Source organism: Neopsephotus bourkii, unplaced genomic scaffold (genome assembly GCF_033783945.1).
Source record: "Neopsephotus bourkii isolate Nb327-2 ecotype Australia unplaced genomic scaffold, CSIRO-AGI_Nbou_v1 NB_1707, whole genome shotgun sequence".
NCBI classification, from domain to species: domain Eukaryota; kingdom Metazoa; phylum Chordata; class Aves; order Psittaciformes; family Psittacidae; genus Neopsephotus; species Neopsephotus bourkii.
The window spans coordinates 7,310,328-7,334,072 of record NW_026902181.1 but is presented as its reverse complement, the minus strand read 5'-3'; the positions used below and the strand labels follow the sequence as shown (position 1 = coordinate 7,334,072).

Below are 23,745 nucleotides of genomic sequence, written 5' to 3'. Positions count from 1 at the left end.
TCAGAGACGGGCATCCAAATTCAGTATGTTCATTTGTCCCAAATCTAGTCACTTTAACCTCTGAACATTACTATAACTGGTGTTTGCAGAAGATTAGAGAGAGAGAGAAGAGCCTTCAGAATGCCTCATCTATTGCCACTTATTTAGGGTCCAGCACTGGGACTAACACATCTTATTTTTAAAAAAACTGAGGTCACCAGGAGATCATGTGTAATATGATAATGCTCGAAGGATTAGACAACAAAGTAAACAAAAAGTCTTAAGGAAATTAATGCCCCAAATTTAAATTAGAGATTTTTTTTAGAGAGATATACAAAATAGCAAAAGAACAGAAACTGGTTTTTTTTTTCAGAGAAACTAAGATCCTAATCCAAGAAAGAATGAAGAATACACTGAACCAAGAGTATTCTAGATAACTTCAGAACCAAGCTGAAGAAAGCGGGTTGATTGCCCCCAGTTATTTATGCTTAGTTGGAGGCAAATCACTTCAAAGCCATATTTGGTCACCACCTGAGAATGCAAAGTGTCATTCATAAAGCTTTTCATAGAGTGACCTGCATTGCTCATTTCTGACTCATTCCCAGCCACTACCCCATCAGTCAACCTCTTGAACTACCTCCATCCTACAGTATTCTCTAGCCTCCACAGTGATTTCTGTAAAGTCAAACACAATGGAACTGCAACAAAACCAAACTTCAAGTCATTGAACTCTCCTACGAAAGATGGCCAGTTTTTCTATGCAATTCTGCCAAAACTTTCCAAGTTTCAGGCTACGGCCTCGGCCATCAGATAATTTTGCCGGCCCTGAGTAGGAATAGCATAATTTCAAGAATTATTGAGAAAGCTGGAAAATCTAGAATGAATGAAACATTATCAGGACAGAAAGAAAATTAAAAAAAAAAAAGAGCCAAACTTCAGGAATTAGTTGGATGGAGCAAAAATTCAAGACAACCATATTTACTGGAAGAAAAAAAAGAAAAAGCAAAGCATGGTCTTAGTCTCTCACCCAAAACCCAACCACAGTGTCTGGACTCAACAGGGTTAGGTTGTTTCCACATAATATCAACACCATAACTAGAAATATCATAACTGTCTAAATAAGCCACAAATTTTCATTACATTTCCAATACAGCTTTCTGATCAAAGTGACAGTTACACTTCAGTAAAGTCTTTTGATCTTTTTGATGCTCAGCTGAATGGAATCATCACATCTTCAGAGCCATGCACACTGAGAATATAAACTCTGACTGCTCGTTGCTTGGAGAGATTGCTTGCTATTTTTATTCTTGTTTTCTGCTTTAAGAACAAAACTGAATCCTCTCTGTTAAAACCAACAGAATACATACAGTAATTTTTACAATAACTTGGTGAGTTCCAGAAGTGTACTCGATACTATACAACAAAGTCAATCATGCTGGTAGGTAATTTATGCCAAAAGGGTAGAACTGTTTCAGAGGTAGATTTCCAGAAATAAAAACATCCGGCTAAAAATTTAAGGGGTGGGAAAATATGACATGTGTGTGAAGCAAAGGGAGATAGCATTAGAGAATGAATGCAACACAAATGAGCTAACGGTTCAGTAAAAAACACAATTAGTCTTGCAGGTTTGCATGCTGAAGTCTCTAAGCCAGGAGTTCCTGAGCTGTGATGTACAAACCATCACTGGGTAACAGATCTTTGGTGCTGCCCGCTGTCAGCTGGCTGAGCATTCTCTTTCTTGACCTAGATGTTATATCATACTGAAAATGTAGTTAATGGATGTCAGACTAAACCAGCCACTGCTATCATTGCCATGGAGGCATTTACAGAAGTACACACGGGAAATGAATAGGATCAAAGGGCTGAGTGTAAATATTTATTTCACCCTCGCACTGTATGGAGACACAGAGTAGTTGATGTTAAAAAAAGGAAAGTTTCTTTTGTCTGTTCAAACCTTTGCACCAGCAGACTTGAGCGGTCAACTGTAGACCAAACATCTGATACACCACTCCCCACAGTGTTTTAAAGAGAGTTCACAAAGGGAAAAAGTAATTTTGACTCCTGGCTTAGAGAAATTCTTGGCAAAGAAAGAAACTACACTTGACCCCCAAATAACCAAACACTCATCCACTGCATATGGAAATTATTCTGCCACCATTTTACTGCTCCAGCAGAGGTGGTGTACAGCCATTTTGGAGGTTATTATTTTAAATATTTTAGTAGTGGGAACTGCATGGATCTGGCAATTACAGAATTAGAGTGCAGTGTGGAGAATGTCACTTTGAAATCATTTAGCTCAGCTAATTTCCTTTTCAAGCGCAATAGAAAGCAGATGGAGCAGGGAGGGCCAACATGCCACAGAACTCCCCAGGCCTTGGCCAGCACTCTCCTCACCAGGACTTATGGAAGGGTCAACCAAATCCCCGTAGAGTTATTATCTTTCAGGAGAACCACATGCTAAAATTCAGCCAGGGTCCTGGTCTTTGGATCGGGTCACCTCACTCCTAGGTTTGTGTTACACACTGAATGTTAGACTGAAACTGCCAACAAGGTCAACAGGGAGACAAAGCTCACACCAGAGAGCAGAGCAGGGAAGCCAGAGAGAGGGGCCAGCAGAGCACAGCAGGAACGATTAAGTGCTTTGAGAAAAGGAAGCCTTGATAAAGAGAAACTGGCCTCCAAAGTGTTGTCCAATATGAAGGAAAGGCTGTTACCAAAAGAAAGCATTGCCATATACAGCAAGAGTTGGACAAAAATTATAAACTTGACTTGCAGCAAAAATACATTATGGTCAGGAGGAAAAAAATTAACTAGGTGCAAGGGGACTGAAACATTGCAGCCGCTGTAATTGGTGCTGCAACACTGGAGGTGTCAAGGAAGAATTACAGGAATTTCTCCCAGGGACCATCTAGCTAAGTGTGATCTTGCCTCAGAGCAAGGGGATGACTTCCAAGGATGGTCTCCACCACAACTTTTGGATAATCTAATAGAGCCTGTTACAGTCTGTGCTTTGTGTTTCTTATACTGAGAAAGAGGGATTCCCCAGAGGAAAGAACTGTGTAATAAGAGAATCAGATCCAAGTCCTGGAGTTGCAGCAGGGTCTAACAGAGACACTGGGACTGAGGAAGTCCAAATCCATTCCCTGTTAACAAGAAACTTATTCTCTCAGTGTCTCCCTCTGCATTGTCACAAACATCTGGGTGTCTCACTGGCCAGGGTTACTTCCACCAAAAAGCAACTGGAGTGAGCCCAACAACATACCTAGCTACAGGCCTCTGAACCTACCCAGGCACAGCTTCAATTTGACTTACACGTCACGCTCAAACCTTTTTTGTTCCAACACACTAGCAAGCACATAGAAAGCAGGCCATGCTTTAATGTTTCTGACCACCACTGCTCCCACTTGCTTCACTGCCTACTAAACAAGTTCCTTGTGCTCATCCCTACAGTCCTTACTGCTATTTTACACCTATCACCCAAGCGCAGAACCCAGCACTTAGCAGATACAAATACAGTATTTGGCATACAAAAGCGTAAGCAGTAGTAAACATGACAAAAGTCAGTGAAAACTTGCTCCCCAGCTCCTTCACAGCTGTGTCCTGATGAGGTCTGGACGGTCAGCCTTCATCTTCCCTCTTTCCAAGCTGAGGCAGGACCTGGGGAAGGGCCTCACTGCCTGGAGCCCTGGGGACACTGGTAACATCATGAACAGAAGGTCTCACCATGCTGTCAATGAGGAACGTCAGTCCTTCTCATGGGAACTTGCTTTCAGCTTTCAGTGCAGCATTTTCTTTTACTCCCAGGAGAAAAATGTCCAGTTATCTCCTGGTGTCAGTCCAGCATTTCCCTGGCCTCAGGTGTCTTTCCTACACAAGGCAAACACCCTGGTGAGAAGGCTCCTTTGAGGCACACACCTCTGCATGCCAGGCCTACAGTGAGGGTGGCCAGGGCAGAAACCCTCCCTCAGAGGGAGGGTGCAGCCTCATTGCCCTGGAATACAGCAGTGCTGCCTGCAGTCCTGACATCATAGAGCTACCTCATGCAATGCCAGAGCACATGGCTCTGCAGAAAACCTGGCCATGGAGTAAAGAGCCTGACAGGATGGCCTGGATAAGGATGTCTCCAGGAAGAGAGAGGGGAAGGTGAGCTGTGGCTGTGAGGGTGTGAGCTGAGAGGCCAGACTGCTGGACAGAGAGAGGGCATGGGTGTAGATGCATTGGAATAACACCATCAGAGAAAAATAAACTCCATCTCTGCCTGTCATGCTAGCTGGTTCCCACCTCTCCTGCCACTTCAAGGGGTGGAGCTCAGGGGAGGGCATGTACATCACTTTGAGCAGCCACTGGGGATAGTTTATGTGAGGTGTGAGGAGTCAGACATGGTATTTCTTTCCTCATTCTGCTTCTGGCGAGGTACCAGGAGACAAGCCTCCTCTTGGATTCTGTTTTTAAGGGAATCTATTGATTCAAAATCAATCTAAAAGCAATGTGGTAAAAGGAAGTAGGGCATAAGCAGTCAGTGTAGATTCTCCCTCTCTCCACTGCCTTATCTACAAAATTAAGTTAACATGATCTTCTTGAAGCAAAGGAGTCATTGAGAGGGTTAAAAATAGTCAGGAAGGTGAACTCTAAGAGAAATATTAAAAATCTTTTTTCATACATATGAATATGTATTAAGAGGCATAGACAATAATTACATGGTTATTACACTGAGTTATTTAAACATGAATAGTGTGTTTGGCAAATTAACATATAGAACAATACAGCTCAAATGATAATAGGACCTAATAGGATTTCCCTATCCCTAATTCTGCTGAATCAAAGAAAGGCTGATTCAAAAGTTGTAAATGTGCAGGAGGTGGCTTCCAAGATAATAAAACCATTTCTGTGTTCTGAAAAACAAGCCTTGAGGATGTGGCAACACATGAAAAATTCCTTTAGTTGTGCATCTCAGCACTGTTTGGATGAGCTGAGGCTGCCCCAGCGGCAGCTGTTTCTTGTGCACCCACCTAAACCAGGAATATATATTTGTCATATCTTGCTTCATTTCCATATGTATTCTGCTTCTGTGGCTTTCTTGGCAGCTTTCTCTCATCTGGTCCTGCACTCCACTGCATCCATGCACACAGGGAGAGTTCCCAGACTGATGAATTTGCAGAGAACGGGCAATGCTGTCAGGATGCATGAGGACAAGCGCCCCAGCCCAGGGCGGCTCAGGGGTTTGATCTCAGCAGGTTGCAAAAGTGTTGGAGGCAGGCATGCAGGGAGGACAGAGAGATAATTGGCAAGTGAAATGTAAATAAGAAGTAGGTGAAAAGGCTTAGCCAGCAGAGACACAGCTGAGCTGAGCTGTGTCTCCTGAAAATTCCTCAGAAAATTAGAAAAAATCAAGATTCACGACACCAAAGGAGCACACAATACATGCAGGGACATGCATGTGTATGTGAAGGGCATACATATGCATGCGCACCTGTTGAGAGGGCTTGGACACATGACTACACTTGTGTGAATAGCAAAAACCTCCCCGCTCCATTTTAATGTCATATCTAAAGTAAAGCAGGTGATGAAATATATGGGTCTGTGTGTGAGAACTGGCATAACAGGATGAACCTGAACAGGCTTGGTGCAACTCTTCATATTTGAAGGTATTAGATTAGATATAGATGCATGTTTATAAATATGACAGACAGAAGCACTAAACAGTTTTCAGTGAAATCCACACCAGTAAAGTGTCAACATCCTGGACTAAACATCTGGTTAGGGGTGATTGAATCCCTAATAGCTGTGGCAAAATGCCTTCACTTGCAAATGTTACTGGTGGGTAAGAAAAATTACCTTGCTATTGTTCCTATTTATGGCAGCACCCATTATATATTAGTTGCTTTCCAAACTTTTCTCCAAACAGCCTGCTACAACTGTTACGTGCATGTGGATGTAAATTCATTTTCTTCTACAGTACAAGATACTCACTGTAGGCTTCAAAGTTCAAAAAAACACCATGGTGGGTGAAACTGCTTAAACCACCCAAGGACTATAACTGCACAGGGATGTGAGAGCAAACTCCTTACTGTGAGCACTATTTATCCTCTAGACAAAAGGATTCTTAATGTTGAAAAACATGTTTGACTTTAAATTCATACTTGAATTCATAAAAAAGCACTGAGGTACTCTATGTTTTCACTAATGTTTTTATTTTCTTTTATTACTGTTCCAGTTTCTGTGGACAATAAAACCATCAAGTACTTTTGGGAATAAAAAGTAATAAGTGAAAGCTTAGAGATTTAAAGAATAATATTTCAGGAATTTTGCCTCAAATAGCCAGGTCTTTTGTTTTTGTTGGTGCACCTAGATTATGCACAAGGAAAAACAGTGGTGTTTCTGTCAAATAAAAAGAAACATCTTTCTCATTAGGACCCGTTTATCACACTTTCAAACATTCTACAAATCAATGCCCCTATTTGTCATTGTAATTCAATATAATAAAAGCTGTCAAAACTGCTCACTTTGCTTGCTAGAGACAAATTTGCTGAAGTTTTGCAGCATGAGCCAAATAACACAGTACCAGATCCTCCAGCTTTTATTTCACTTTGCTCTAGGCAGTATTCCTACTGGTTTCTGTGTAATTTTTTGCCTGAGTAAGGGCTGAAAGTTTCCGTTTTGAACATGAGACTTTTTTAGAAATAAACAGTCACAGAAACCCCATCTACAAAGCACATTGGGTGACTGGAATGGTACTGCTCTCAAATTTTATCTCTGAAATGCCAGGCTTATTTCCTACAGATTATTGCAAAATACAGACTAGCTACATCCTTGATGAAATTCCCTCGAGGACCATGAGGTCACCCCCAGGATTAAACACTGCCTGATCTTTTGCATACAGAGCTCAGAAGCACTATATTTTGACGCCTACTATGCCTTCGGAGATGTTAGTCTGTTCCACTAAAAACAAAGATTATAGATCTCGTCTCTCATGGGAAGAGCATTGATGAAGCAACTTTCTGTTAATACCTTGTCCAGAGACTCTCCAGGACCACACTGTGTCCCTCTGGCAATAGACAAAATAGATAAAGCTATCTCTCAAGGGCAGCCTTGAGTAATGGCTACATTTTCCATTATTTAAAAAAGATGTTTTATTGCATTAAATAGAAAAAAAAAACTATGATGGGAGCTTTGTGCTGGGAATAGGTAGAGTGCCAGGTCATGTGAAAGGCAGCTGGGACAGTGGTTAGGGCAAAGGATTAGAGTTAGCTGCTCTTTTTAGTCTTCTCCACACTACTAACTTGTTCTGAGATTTAAAGGAGTCTTTTATGGCAAAGTCTGTAAACCAGAGTCCCTCATCTAACTCTTCTGCAACTGCCTTTCCACATCTGTGAAGACTGTAGCAGTTTATCATGTCAAAACACTTTTCCAGGCTCAGATCAAGCTGATAAGCATTAACAGTTCTAGTGGCCAGTCAGTGCATTTTTACCGGTTTTGGAACATGTGCCCAGAGCTTGTTTGATGACAATATACTCTACATTTGTAAACAAACACATGGCTGTGAAGACACTGGGACCTGGTAAGACCAGGCAATATGAAAAACAAGATGAAATCTACTGACGACTGTAGCTCCTCTGACTCGAGCCTTTATGGCAGCTGCATGGACAGACTCCTCCCTGAATTTTTACTCCAGCAATTATGCCTAACTTGGCAACCAGAAGTCAGCCCTAGCTTTCAACCTGGGAAAAAAAAAAAAAAAAAGCAAACACACACTAGCCTCCATCAAGCATTCAGAGTATTATGTGTGTGATAAAGGGCTGGATAAAACAGTGGCAAAAGTCTGCTATCTTCCAAGGCTCAGGAAAATAAACCACAAAGGCAATTCAACAAAGTCCTCTTTGTTCCTGAATAGAACCAACAAAATGAAAGGAATCTGGTGGAACAGAGAAGGCAAGAAAAAGGGCTGCTGCAGGGAGCAAGTACAGACAGAATTGCTCTTTGCTGGCTCCTCTGACAGAGCAAGTGCATGATTATCACATGAGCCTCACAAAGACTGGAATTAAAGGGGCTGACTCGGCTGTCACATCGCTTAATCTGCACTGGGGTCAATCGAGTTCGGACTAACCGAGGTCAGCCACACATGGCCCAGGAAGTAGGGGGTCTCTTTGTCTAAGCAACAATTGCTCAGGTTGATAAAAATAGATACCTGGAGCCTGTGATGTCTTATAAACCTGTCCTTTTATGCCAGATTCCCACGAAGTGTAGTGTATAATCAATAGTGCTCTGAAAAGAACAGAAGCACAATGAAGGCAGTCAGATGGTCACTCAAAACAAGTGTAAAGGGCAAAAGACACAAGAGAAGTCGCATTCTGTGCTACCCCCTGAAGGACCCAAAGGAAAATGTAGAAAGTCTGAAATATTGGTACACAAGTACGATAAAATCCAAATGCAAACAGATGTCAGTGTCATGACATGACTGTAAGGGAGGCTGCTATTTGCAAGTCTCCATATCTCCTCTGCATATTATTTCATAAATCCTGTCACTAACAGAGACTTCTCCTTGCAGATATCCAGCGATGCCAGGGCTACTGAAGAATGTGCTAAAAATAGTACCTATTCTCTCCCATGCCCTCTGTCCCCTTTCAGCTTCCACTTCACATGATTCCGCTCCAAGAGAGGGGCACTGACCTCGTCTCACCAGGAATATCAAACATCTCCACTGCTTTGATGAACTTTTTGGTGAGAGTGGAAAAAGGAGAAATGTACACATCAAACGTGTAGTCATGTGCTGGATATGTCTGGGTTCATCCCGATACTTGTGTCTGAAAGCAAAACTGATATTCATCTCCTTCAGTATGCAAGCACAGAAAAGCACCTTTTGTTGTTTGGTTTTGGTTGGGATTTGTTGGGAGGTTTTTTGTGGGGTTTTGTGGAGGCTTGGTTTCAGGGTTTTTTTCGTTTAGCTGTTTGTGGGCCTTTTTTTATGTTTGGTTGGGTTTTTTTGTTGTTGGGGTATTTTTTGGGAAGGTATGGCTTTTTCCTGGGGTTTCCAATTGCTTTTGGACCAGGCCCATGGAAAAATCTATTAATTTTGTCACAGCAGAGGACTATATCATGTTTATCATCATTATCACTGCTGCATATAACCAGATCAGGATGCATGTGAGCTTGTTCCGCAGCACAGAACAAGTCACTGTCTCTGCCCAACAAACTCATACTCACCTTTGTTTCCTGATATACGAATCACGATTTTCCATCTTGATGTTATTTGTGGCAACAACGCCAATATTTCAAAATACCTTCTACAAATAAAGTCTCTGTCCCCTTCATTCCTCAGGTCATAACACTGAGGCTTCCTGGTAAACAAACCAGATCTACTGTGCCACAGAGTGAACTGAACCAGGTTTTCAAGCAACACTGTGGACAGGGAACTCACTAAAACAAACCCTGAGAGCAAGCCAAAGAAGGAAAACTGCAGGACCTCCAGGGGATCTTCAGTGATGTGTTCAAGCTGATAGGGTAGGATTAATCTGAGAAAACAAGTCCTTGGGTAAGCTCAGTTCTCTTACAACCTGCTAATGACTATGTGTTTACCTGTCCTTGAGGAAAGAGTCCCTGCTGTGGCTTATCAAACCCAGAGGGATTCCCAGTGTCCTCAGGGAGGTCTGGGTCAGAAGTCACACTGAAAACTCTAAATGTACTATCTGTGCTTCATCATTTGACAAACTTTAGACTGGAATTGATGTTCAGTATCCCGTGCTCTAATAGCAGAGAACAGGTTTTTTTAATTCACCACTGTTGTTTTAAAACAATCCTACTGCATTTTTTTCTGCTCTGTTGCAAAGTTTGAAGTGCTGGTGCTACATGCCTTAAGTCAGAATCACCTTACAGAAGGACATGTCAATGGCTGTTGTTAGCTTGTGTGTGCATGTGTTTAGGCCAGGTTAAGGACAACTGTCTCCATTGATAATGCTGTCTGAAAAGCACATTTGTGCCCAGCATGCAGTAAGTCGATCCCACATGCTCAGGAGAGATGTTGTGTTTTCCCAGGCTGAGGTGCTTGATGGACTTTTCCACAAAGCAAGCACACCAACAGCAAGTTTCAATGCTCTTTTATATGCAAACATAATGGATTACTACACATCCCACTACATACTGATTGGTTATTAATTAACATACAGTTACATATTCATTCATATAGCTATGCATGCTCAGAGGATGGGTCTTCACCTGTGTAAGGGTCTTTTTGACCTATGGGTGTGATTTTTAATATTATAATGAAGGCAGTTCACTTCAGTGTACCTTAAAAATTACTTTCAGTGCAAAGCTGGTTAATCGAATAGACAACTTTGCCAAGCTGTCAAATAACTTATCCTTGACACAATCAGTCCTGGATGTTCTCCTTTGATCTTTTAAATAGAACCAGGTCCTGGTTTTACTCATTAATTCCTCATTGTTAACGAAGGTCACCTTGACCCAGCTTCAAGATCCTAATACATACAGTAACTATGACTACCAACGGCAGATATAAAATACATAAATTCCCACCTTTGTGTCTTCTTGACACCTTCCACATCATAAGTCTAGTACCGCTCCTTTATAGGTATTTAGTCTACAAAGAGGCAGGCACTGTAGTATGTAGCAGGTTATAATGATTAGGACTGTAATGAACAATGCAAACAGAAAAAGCCGCTTTAGCCAGTTAAGATTCGAAAGCCACAAGAGTAACCAAGAAACGTCTAGTCCTTCTTGTTCTTTAATTTCAGATGCTAGATCCTTCAATTGTTGTATTTGTCCCTCTATCAGTTGTGAATTGTTAGATTGAAGCAACACATCCTTTTAAATTCTTCACAGCCATGAGTATCTTGAAGGAGTAAGTGATTAATTGCAGCTCTGTTTTCAAGAGCAGCTTCTCTTATCTGCATTATTTTGGTTCCAATAGCTGTAAGTGACTGCGAAGTATAATTTATATCTTTCACTAGGGCATAAGTAATTCTTCTTATCATATGATAATTTGTAGCCACTCCAACTCCAGGATCTAATATAGCTGTGTCTGACATTTCACTTGAAGAATAGGACTATTACATTCAGATTGACATTCTTTCAAAAGTCTGTATTGAAGGAAATGATTCACTATTGGCTCTAAACCTTTTCTGGCTCCCCTCCTGCCTGTCATTGAGATCCAGTTCCCATCATAAGTAAATCAGCTTCAGGAGGTATTTCCTGAGGCTGGCTGATCCTTTCATTTTTTGGACATCCATTTTTCCAGTGTCCTTGCTTTTTGCAAAAGGCACATTGATTGATCCCTAGGGGTCTTATCATATTTCCACATCCTATTCTCCTGCCTCTTCTTCCGCACTCCCTAGGAAATCCCCTACCTCAAGCTGACACGTGGGATTGGGCAAATGCAGCTGCTAATATTGCAGCTTTTTTGTTTTTTGTCTGTTGATCTGTCTTTCTCTATTGCCTTTTTCCCTTCTCGTTTGTTATAAACTTTATATGCAATCTCAATTAACTATGATATGGTCATCCCCATGACCCCACCTACTTTCTGTAACTTTCACCTGATATAAGGGGTTGAATGTCCAACAAACAAGGTGGTAAATACTGATTTATGTCCCTCATTGCCTGGGTCCAGATCAGTGCATTCTCTAGCTGCCTCGCATAACCCTTCATAGAAGGCGTAGGGGTTTTTTGGTTGTCCCTGAATTATTTGAGTTAGTTTAGCAAGATTCTTTGGCCAAGTTATTCCGGTTTTTTTATTTCATATAATGTCAGTTGTTAATACTGCTTTGTCATTAACATTCTCCCAGTTGTGTTCCTGAGTTGGCATAAAATTATCTGTATCTCTTACATTTAACCTTTTATTCTCCATTTTAGCTTTTTCCATTACCATTTTATTTCCTTTGCTTCCTCTCATCAACAACAAATTATTTAATAAAATCTGTATGTCCTGGCAATTGGGGTTATAATTTTCAATTATCATCTTAAAAGAGTGGCACATTTTCTCTATATGATCCATCTGACTCTTTCCAATTCATTAAGTCAGAATTAGTAAAGGGCAGTTAAACAAATACAGGCTTTCCTCCTGGGCCTACAGCCTGACGAAGAGGAGCCAGTACTACAGGATTTTGTTGTGCTTGGTTTTACCCCTGTTATGAGACTAAAATTATCACTATCTCTGTCATTATTTCTATGACTATTTCCACTGTCTGGAGCTACCAACATTCCAATGCTATATGCTGGACAACAACATGAATCTGTATCCCTATCGTCCATCATTGTTACATTTGAATCAGAATCTAAAGGTTTACATTTTACTTGAGTTTCATAATCATTTCTTAAAGCAAAGAATAAATAAACATAAGGTACTTCATCCCATTTGTCTTGTCCTTGATGAAACATTAGTTTTAAAATAGTATTATATTTTAACAACCTTTTCTCAGGCCATTTTCACCCATCTTCCAACTTACATAGTGGTCACCATTTACTACAATATTCAATTAGCCATTCCTTTGTTAATGAATCTTCTCCGTATTTTCCATAATGTTTCACAATATACCCAAAAGAACAAGGATTCATTTTATATGGCTGAATTTTCACATTTTTACCCAAAAAAGACCATTCTGATCCACAATTTCAAATACTCCAATTATCACTGTCAAGCATATGTAAATTTTATCTATTTTATCAACAATCCTTCTTAAGTGCATGCACAACCTTATTCAAAACAGTGTCTCTTAAGCATTGCACCATTGTGTCACTTGCCCACTCTGGCTGGAAATCACAGAGTCTCCCGTCAAGAGGTCAATGCACACTGGAGTCCAAAGAGCAGTGTCTCCCTGCCAAGAGCTGGCAAGTGGATATGGGCAAAGTGTTATAGCTGTCCTATCTGGGTCACAAAAAACTGTTATCCAAAAAGCAGATTTATGTCCAGCATGCAATAAGTCAGTTCCACACACTCAGGAGAAATATTGTGTTTATTCAGGCTGAGGTGCTTGTTGGACTTTTCCACAAATGAAGCACAAGAACAGAAAGTTTCAGTGCTCTTTTATACACAACAATAATAGATTGGTACATGTCCCACTACATATTGATGGGTTATTAATAAACATGATTAGATGTTCATTCATATAGATACACATGCTCAGAGAAGAGGTCTTCACCTGCATAAGGGTCTTTTTGACCTGTGGGTATGATTTTTAATATTGTCATAGAATAATCTTTAGACCGTTAGGTCTTTTTAGATCTTTAAGGTCCCTTCCTACCTAAACCATTCTGTGATTCTATGACAATATTATCATAGAATCATAGAATGGTTGTGTTGGAAAGGACCTTAAGATCATCTAGTTCCAACCCCCCTGCCATGGGCAGGGACACCTTCCACTAGACAGGTTGCTCAAAGCCCCATCCAGCCTGGGCTTGTACACTTCCAAGGACAGGGCATTCACAGCTCTGGCAACCTCTTCCAGTGTCTCACCACCCTCATAGTAAAAAATTTTTTCACAGTATCTTACCTAAAGCTCCCTTCTGTCATCTTAAAGCCATTCCCCTTTGTCCTGTCACTACATGCCCTTGTAAAAAGTCCCTCCCTAGCTTTCTTGTAGGCCCCCTTTGTAGGTACTGGAAGGCTGCTGGAACGTCTCCCTGAAGCCTTCTCCAAGCTCAACAAGCCAAAATTTGACAGCCTATCTTTATAGGAGAGGTGGTCCAGCCTTCTGATCGTTTCTGTGGCCTCCTCTGGACTCTCTCAAGCAGGTTCATGTCCCTCTTGTGTTTGGGGCCTCAGACCTGAATGCAGTACTTCAGATGAGAACTCATGAGAGAGAGCAGAGGGGGAGAATCACATTCCTTGACCTGCTGGTCATGTTACTTTTGATGCAGCCCAGGACACAGTTGGCTTTCTGGGCTGTGAGTGCACACTGCCGGGTCATGTTGAGCTTTTCTTCAACCAAGACCCTCAAGCCCTTGTCCTCAGGGCTGCTCTCAGTCCATTCACCGCCAAGCCTGTATGTGTGCTCAGGATTGCACTGATCCAGGTGCAGGACTGTGCACTTGGCCTTGTTGAACCTTATGAGGTTCACACATGTCCACCTCTCCAGGCTGTCAAGGTCCCTCTGGAGGGCATCCCTTCCTTACATCATGTTTACCCCTCCATGTAGCAAACTTGCTGACAATTCACTCAACCTTACTGCCCATGTCACTGACAAAGATGCTAAACAGTGCTAGTCCCAATACCAAACCCTGAGAAATACCACCCATTATAATGAAGGCAGTTCACTTCAGTACACGCTAAAAATTACTTTCAGTGCCAAGCTGGTTAATCAAATAGTCACTTTGCCAAGCTGCCGAATACCTTATCCTTGACACAATCAGTCCCAGATGTTCTCCTTTGATCTTTTAAAGAGAACCAGGTCCTGGTTTTACTCATTAAATACTTATTGTTGATGAAGGTCACCTTGACTCAGCTTCAAGATCCTAATACATGCAGTAACTATGACTACCAATGGCAGATGTAAAACATATCAATGCTAACTTGCAGAATTTAGAGGAAGCAACATGGAGTGAACCACGAAAGCCAGCAATGCTACTGAAGGGTATGAGTAAGTCCTCAGACCATGGCATTTGGACTTTCTGACACAGCTGGCCTCCTGGTAGAGAGGAAAATGACAAGCAGGCACTCCAGCCATGTACAGACTGAGCAAGGTGAGGAGCTCATGCATAGGGACCTAGAATTGCTCATGTCTCACCTCCTGCTTACTGAGAAGGCTACAATCCATCAAACAGTTAGGACTCTCTCTTTACCATTCTCTACAGAAAATGTTCTAGTTTTCTTTATAAGGAAGTTTATTCTTGTATCTCCAAAGTGATGGGGTGTAATGTGCATTTCTCTTTCTGTATGTTGCCACCAGTTCCTCATCTCAGCATGTCTTGATGGTAACTTACCTACCCAATGCAATAAAGCGGCCTTGGTCTTTCAAACCATGTTAAAGAAAATAATCAACAGAGTACTTAAACCAGGTTTGACTTGACTTCAGATTTCAATTGAGTTCAGTAGTAAAACACTAGTAGATCTACTTCCCCACAGCTAGCCTTGCTTAATGCCTAGTGTTAAATTATGATCTTCAGCGTGTAGGATGAAATAAGAGTTGCTATCATGGCAGGATCAGTTTGTCAAACGCTAGTTACATTAGTCAGCAAAGTTTTCTTCCCATAGAAGGAAGGATTTTGAAAGTAGATGATCAAGTGGATCTTGTAGATGTATCACTTGGAGTCATGATTCATGACCTATGTAGCCTCACTTCATATAAAGAATATCACTTTCTCTAACCCTCTTTAATAGGGACTTTGACAGAAATGTTTTTTAATTCTGAAAGATATATAATCAAATTCAGCTCTTCAACTTCACTTTCAGTAGCCTCTAATCATTGTTCTTTTATTCCAAGTATTCCTTGGCATGGTTTAAGAACTACTGAACTATTTAATAGCTGTTTAAAAGTAAAAGCTATAACTACTTAGACTATACATAAACAGAAGACTAAACGATCATTACCTTTACAAGAAAAGTGTTTATGGAGAAAGATTTAAGAGAACAGTATTATAGATCCAATTGCTCCATTACTCTCTGTATTTTAAAGCAGAAAGCAGAGTGGAATTTGCACAGTTAGGTAAAGGATAAGAGTATTCTGAGTCTAATGAAAAGATGAAGGTACTATTAGGATTTTCAGGTTGTTCAACCCTTGGAAATGTCAAGCCACTTCTGGGGCTGCTTAGGTAAGGATTCTTTGCTCCAGCATCCCAAGTGTGATCAATATTTTTATTGTGATGCTTGGACACTAAATTATGCTAGTTATGAACAAGAAAGAATGTATTTTCCATTCATACAGGAGGGTGAAAGGTATAAGAAGTGTTTGAGATCTATCCAAGAACTTAAAAAATCAATGGAAATATTTCCATTGAGTTCACTGTGCTCTGCACACATCCTTTACAGAGCTCACTTTGCTGTCAAGTCCATTCCTTCTTCCCCCTTCTGTTGCTCAACTTACTTTCTCCTGTTAAGATCTTTTTTCCCAAATATTAGTAAATCTGTATAATCTTTGTCCTCTAGCTGAGTCTTTCTTGTATGGCACACTGCTTCACTGTATGCGTGACTGCATGGCTGAGGATTGCTCCTGAAATTACTCATAAAAATGAATTGTCTGATAATACCACAACTGTCAATATGTGTAGGTTGCAGCATCCCTGGTGGGCCATTGTAGCAGATCATAAAACCTAATTTCCAGGAAAGTTTCAAAACTTTTATTTTCTAAGGAACATTAATTATCAGAGTTCAGATGACCTGTCCCTTTTCTCCATCCACTTCCTCTCTTTTTTTCCTCATCAGACATGGTAGTTTGAAGGCAACTGGCAACAGATCACATGTCAGGGTCCTGGTTTTATGCCCTGTGTTCATTATCAGTGTCGGCTGAAGTGTTTAAAACCAGCAAGACTCATAAGCCTAATGCCCAAACCAATGTTTGTATGTGACCATTAACCCATCGTTAAACTTTTGTAACAACAGCCGATTTAAAAGTCTGACACTTACGCACACATGTGCTTTGGTATTCTACAGAATTCTGGAAATTCATGCCCTTCAGCGCTGCCTGTTGACCTCTCCTTCAAACACAGGACTTTGAGACATCTTCACAATGGCCAAGCCACTCTGGACCTACATGGCCATGAAAACTAGTCATGCCCCCATCAGAATTTACAGTGATGCATTTTTTCACTGATGAATTATACTCTCTTAAGACCAGAACTTTTTTAAGGTACTTACCAGTTCTCATGAAGCTCTTACCTGAGAAAGATTCTCATGCCTAGGATGAGACTTGGAGTACATGAAAGAGCAAGAAAACTGTCACCCCTCTCAGATAATCATCCTACGATCAAGACACTGCTTGGTGCCAGAGGAGTCCACATTTCAAGTTTGTGTTCTGCAAGATGTCTGAATGTCAGAATCCTGCATCCCAGGCAAGCTTTCTGGCCACCAAACTCTCAGTTATTCTGATGAACAGCTTCCTCTGTCTCTCTGTTGGACCTGTTTCACTTTCTATAAAAAATTAAACATTAATTGGAACAAGGGCTTGAACTTAGACTGCTCATTGGACTATTGCATTGATGTTTTTCCAGGCCAGTGAACAGGCAACAATTTGCAAACACTTGGTAAGTTGCAGAGCAACAAAAGGTAGCTGAGGGGGTCCCAAAAATTCAAGAGAAAAAAAAAAACAACAAAGACTTCTGGTAAAGTCATTTAGCAGACTATGAAGCACCTGGTTTTCAGCCCTTGACCTGAATAAGACAGAACAAGGATGATTCTAAGGACTACTAGCTGTTCTAGGGGCAGCTTTGTCAAATAATCTCCAAAGGTCATGGTTCATTCAAATTTTCAAAAGAGGTAGTATTTAAAAGTCATACCTTTTTGTCTGAAGTGAAAAAAAACCCTGACCCTGTATGATCCTCTAACAAATCTTTTACATTAGGATGAAGGTGTTAAGCATCTTTAGTATCATGACAGTTTGATTCTTAAAGTTTCTGAAACCTCTGGCCCAGACATGAAGAAGAACCTCAGTGTTCCAGTTCTCAGGGGAGTGATTTGTTCCTCTGACACTCTTTCCAGCTCTGCTGGAATTTTTCAAATGAAGGCTTAAGTCTATTACTTACATGGTATTTTCATATGACAAATATGACATTTATTCACATTTAGCCATACAGAAAGATAAATGAAGGCAATCAAATATTCAGTGATTACTGTAAGATTACCATAAAAGACCATATAAAAGGTAAGACAAGAACTGTGCAGGTTGAATCCGAATCCTTTTACCTATCCACTAGATAATGTTCCATAATAACTTTAATATTTATGGTTGGTGGTCAAAATATTTTATTTTCAAGCAACATTTTGATACGGAACTTTGATTAAGCTCTTTGTTTAGAAACTAAAATACGTATTTCAGACAGATTCACCTCTCTATAAAAGTTTGATATCAACAAGTTGGTATTCCTGTAGACCATGCAAGGTTCTGCTTTTTTTTTTAAATGTCATATAATATTTCATTTTCATAAGCACTTGCATAAATTCAGTTAAGAGTTAACCAACAAAAATATACAAATATGAGGGAGGTTTTATGAAGAACTACAACTTCAAAAGGAATTGGTTTAGGAGTCATGACCTTATTTTTTGCAATAACTTATGCATCATGAACTTACGTAATTGGCAGCAGATAACATATCACACTCTCAGTTTTATGTCCTTGGTTTGACAACAGTGTCAGTTGAAGTATTTGCTAACTGCAGAACTAATGAAGCCTCATAGCTGAAAATGTTTTCATTCCAAAACTAGTGTTTGTACCAAAACACTTCCCCTTTATTGTTCTTTTTCAACAGTACTAAATTCAGTATCAGATATGCATAGTGGTATACAACTAATTTTGGACATAAAAAAAAATATCTTTCTGAATACTATTTATACTAGCAAAATAGAATTATCTCAGAAATAAAAACATATATTTTTCTAATTAAATGTTATCAGAAAGCACAAAACCACACACATGTAATGACCTTGGAGCTCTCAATCTTTGTTATCTTCTCAGCAGGAGTCAACGTCGAAATAAAATATTGGGAAACAAGTGACTTGGATTTTAAAACACTGTTGTAGAGTAGGTTTCAATCTACTTCTTCCTTTTCCGAGAGACTGCATTAAGCAGCAGCCAAGAGGCAAGGCTACACTGGTCCTCTGTGTTGAAACCGGACACCTGTACTATACACTGGAAAGGTTAGTCCTCTTGGGACACCGGGTGCCTCATAAGCTACAGAAGAAAATACATAAAGTAACAATTATAGAACAGGGAGGGGTTTAAAAGGAATGTTAGTGACTTAAGATCTTAACAGCCATTTAAATTAAATGGCAAATAAGTCCAAATTTATTGAGTAACCTGACAATTAGAAGTGGGACTTATTTGGGTTTTGGCTCTGAAGTGTGTATTTTGTGGGGAACGATTCTGTTTCAAGACACTTAAAAATTCACAGTATAGATAACATAGAGTAGGCAAATGGCTGAAATTTTTTGTTCTGCTTGACTAAATTACAAATGAGAGGCAGGAAGCAATCATATGCCATCAGTTTAGTAGACTATTTGTTATTATGTCTGATGTGAACCTGAATTTAAACAGGCCTGAAAAGAACCACTTGCATGTTTTGAAATCTGGCTAATAGTGGATTATCACCAGCAATGTAGATTACTTAGTAGACACCATTTTTGTTTCAACTTTATTGAAAACTTTCAGTATCTGGGAGAGTAAATTGCCATGAATGAATGCACCTTCAGGTTCCTTAGATGGTCTCAAACCTGATCTTCTACAGCAGGAGGTTCTTCATTCTCCCAGTCCCTGCCTTTGCCTTCTGTGTCTTGGTGAGTGTGGCTGGAGCTCTTGCTGGGGAACACCAAGGTAAAAATGCCATTGAGTACCTCAGCTTTCTCCATGTCCCAGGTAACCAGGTCTCCTATTTCCTTCCAGAGAGGTTCCACATTGTCCCTAGTCTTCCTTTTATCAATAACATACATATAGAAGCTTTTCTTGTTGCCCTTGATGTTCCTGGACAAATTTAATTCTGTCAGGGCTTTAACTTTCCTAACCCAATTCCTGACAGCTCGAACAATTTCTGTGTCCTTCCCAGGCTACCCATCATTGCTGGCACCCTCTGTAGGCTTCCTTTTTGTGATGGAGTTTGTCCAGGAGCTCCTCATTCATTCATGCAGGCCTCCTTGTTGTTTTGCCTGGCTTCCTCTTTCTCAAGTTGCATCACTCCTGAGCTTAAAGGAGGTGATCCTTAAATGCTCACCAGCTTTGTTGGGCTCCTCTTCCCTCCAGTCATAAATTGATCAAATCCATTCCTGTTTCTCTATGCAAGAACACCTGTGTCTATCTATCATATTCCCAAATTCTGTTTTGTTTAGCCTTTTCCTAAAAATGTCTCATCATGGAATTTATTCAGCTTCCATACTGCTTCACTGTCATTACTATTACAAACATTTTCCTGAGATCTGACTCAAATCTCTCTTGCTGCTATTTAACATTGCGTTCAGCTCTGGACAATACATTCCCAGAAGGATCTGGGTTGTAACTACATTAGCATTTTAGTTCATCCCTGCTTTGGTTTATACAAGTGTCAGACACACAGATTTTCAGGAAAAAAAAAGAAAAGAAAAGAAAAAAAAAATCAGAAAATGCAGTGCAGGAGTGCATCTAATGATCTCTAGCCAGTACATAGATCCATTCTGAGGGATCAGCCCAGAACTACTCCAGCACCTTAAAGCGTGCATGAGTGTGGATGTTAAGCCCTCATCATCAACTATCTTACTTTACAGGTCCTGTTTTGCATCCACCCCACACTCTTACCAGGTTACACAACTTGCTAAAGTAGAGACATCTGCAGGCCAACATCCATTGGAGAAAAGTAAAGGATGGGATGGAACTGATTTATTAGGCAAGAGCAGGCCAGATGCACAAAGAAGGTAAAAGGAGTTTTGTAGCCATCATTTGCCCTGGTCCCTGTGACATAGAGAAATTATGTTCACACAACTGAGCAGCCCCTTCCCTCATTGTGATCAACACACCAGGCTGGTCAGCTAGATGACACAAAGGTGAATTGTAATAGCCAACACTATATTATAGCCTTTAAGAATGACAGATTTTAATTTGGTATCTCAGAACATAACCAAGGATAAGATGTAATTAAGATAAGAAAAAAACAAATACTTAATTTTGGAAGACAATGTACTGGCATGACGTCTTTAAAAAAAACAATGGAACAGTCTCCCAGACTCTTCCCAGTAATGGATCCTATTTGGTGCTTTTATAGCCAGACCAGCAAATGCTAGAAAACAGCCTGCAGGATACAGTCTTGTTTTGGCAAGTGATGGAGCTGGATGATCATTTTCATCTAAGCTTCCTTTCAATTCACGATGAAGTTTTGGAAGCAGGTTCTCTTTCTTAGTTTGTATTTGCCATTTGGAATCATGTATCAGCTGGAGCTCCTAGGTATAACACTTAGTCGCAACAAACACCAGTTGAGCTCTTAGGCATGAGCACAAACATTGTGCAACAAGGTTAGCAGGTTACTTTGCCTGCTATTACCTGAGTTAATATTTCCTGTTACACTGTGGTGTGCTGACATAGCAGTAGAGTTTCTGAATTAAAGCTGGCTTGTACCTTGTCAGTCTGCTGTGTGCTAAGAAGGTTTCACTTGCTCTCGTAGAAATATCTTTATTTAATCTCTATGTTTATAAGCTAAATAAATAAATACCAGAAGAACTTCTCCCTTTTGACTTATTCCATGTGCTTCTTCAATGCCTGTTATCATCAGACTCTCAGTACACTGAGACATGAATCATCTTTATTTAAAGTCTAATACAGAATCAAGCACCTTGACCCAACACATGCAGCAGAGACCAGGAGAACTGCACTGCACTCGCAGTCAGCAGCAGTTGAAAGTTTTGCTAGTTCTTTGGGGCAGCTTGTCCTGTTAAAAATGCCTGTAATGCTGAACCTTCTCTGCTTAAGACTTGTTTCTGAAAAATGTGCCAGTGTAGTCACCCATAAATGGAGTCATCTAAGCTTTACAAGTCATTTTGGAAAATCACAGCCACATTCTTGAATGGAGAGGACGCATTTTTATTTCAGCCATATGAATGTAAACTAAAATCTCTCCATCTCCTTTTCTCAAAATCAAAGAACAACACTCTTTACAGAGCTACAAACTGTTCCCCTTCAACACAGATACACACACACTAAGACGAAGACCACCAACACCAAATGCAGAATTATCTATTGCCATGTAAAAGACAAGTATACACAAAAGAGGAAATAAGGGAAAAAAACACTTTTAAAAGTAAGATTACAGAGACGAAATAACAAGAGAAACATTTAAGCATATTGCTGCCCCAAGCGGCTGTGAATTTCAATGGAAAATAACTACCAAATGTTTCCAAAGCCAACCACAGAAATCAAATAAGATTCAACTTAAATTCAATTTATTCTGAAGATTTGGTTATTATAGAGGCACACATGCATGTAGCATTCACGGTTATTTCTCAAAAATTAAACTCTTCTGGATTCAAATTTGTGTAACACCAAAAAAAGGGTTTAAAAGGAGAAATCCCTCTATTCTGTGAAACTGCTTCTGGGAACTTTCCTGGAAATCCCAGCAAGACAAGCCAAAGAAAATTATCTCTGGGGAATTGTGATTGTTGCAGCAAATGTGTGCTTATACTCTGATTCATTTAATTAAGCCCTTCGAGTGAATAACAGGATACAAAAACAAGGGATATACTGAAAAAGAGTAATCAACCTATAACAAGATCTCTCAAGTTATTGACTGTATATTATACAAATGTAAATCCAGATCAGCAAAAAAAGCCCTTCTGCCTTTATATATTATGATATTTCAATAGAAGTTTGAAAGCAGCATTTGCCAATGGTGTTAATTTTAAATTATATGACTAATGACAACATTGTATACCACCCAAGATTTTAGCATGCTGAGAAAATCTCATTTCTCTTTTGAAGTTATAGTTTAAAAAAAAAAACATAAACCAGTCATTCCTAAAGGATATTAATGGAGACAGAGAGAAGAAACACACACAGTGAAGTTAAAATAAATTACTATATGTACAACAGACATAGTAAAATATCCAGATTACAAACCCTGAGTCTCTATTCATTTCTCTTTCACTTTAAATGAATAGCAATATGTGAAAATTGTGCAAGGAAAATAGAAGCTGTTCTCTCATAAGCAATAGTGCTGTTTTCAAACAACAATTGCACTGTTAATACATTCACTTGTACTGTATTAGTAATAGTCAAAATTTGTTATGAACTTGTTGAGTGAATTTCATTGATAGCCGCAGTGAATTCCTTTCGGACAAGCACATCATGCTTTTGGACAAGCTGAGTTGCACTGAGCAACTACGGCTCTGTAGCGATTAATGGAATTGTCTTCAAGTAGATCTACAGTTACATCTAGGTGAAGACTGGTCTCCAGTGGTCCACAAGTAGATGTACATTTACCCATGCTTATTAGTTTGGAAGAATGCCACTTTGGGGAAATATATTAGGAAGAAGTAAAGGACCGAAAGGTGGAGACTGAGGTGCTGCTGAAGTTACAGATGATGTTGATAACTTTTTAATGAAATGCAGCAACACAGACAAAAAGAGAAGCTTTACATTAGTTTCTGAAGTTTCTGATTGCACCACTCACAACACCACCACAACTGAGGCATGCCAGCTTGGACCAGGACTTCCAACGGTCTTTTAAAAATATTTTATCTCTCAGTACGGCCTTGAACAGTTGCCTTAGTCAGACCTTGAGTGCCTCAGATTACTCACAGTTTCCCATGACATTTTGATATTTAAGTCACATATGATACGCGGTTGGATGAGATTAAATAGGCCAGATGAACAAATGTAATGTACTTCATTTTTCCATTAAAAAGAAAAAATAAATAAGATAAAATAAACTGACAAGTTATTTTAAGAAGAAGGGTTGCATTTTGGGCACCTGGACACACATTTATAGCACTATCCAGTTACAAATACGGCAAATTTTAGGGCAGTCTTATACAACTCAATTAGAGCACAAAAGGAAGTAAAAATTTGCACTCCATGCTTCAAATACACACACAGGGAAAGAAATGCTGCATTCTAACTTCTCTGTCTTATATACAAGGGAGTAACTTCACCCTCATCACAC

At 39.9% G+C, this 23,745-nt stretch overlaps 1 long non-coding RNA gene across 4 annotated transcripts in view; it reads left to right on the top strand.

Annotated features, from left to right (window-relative positions):
* The window catches only part of LOC133224626 (uncharacterized), a 50,126-nt gene extending 29,659 nt beyond the window's left edge, over positions 1-20,467 (top strand). Inside the window, exons 2-4 of one of the 4 annotated variants that reach the window (XR_009728908.1) lie at positions 8,525-8,697; positions 9,296-9,508; positions 20,363-20,467. This is a non-coding gene — a long non-coding RNA (uncharacterized LOC133224626). Of the gene's footprint in view, positions 1-8,524; positions 8,698-9,295; positions 9,509-10,724; positions 10,832-17,536; positions 18,770-19,356; positions 19,485-20,362 lie in introns of those variants that run through there. The other 3 variants (XR_009728907.1, XR_009728910.1, XR_009728909.1) reach the window with 3 other exon arrangements.
* Positions 20,468-23,745: the final 3,278 nt, after the last annotated feature.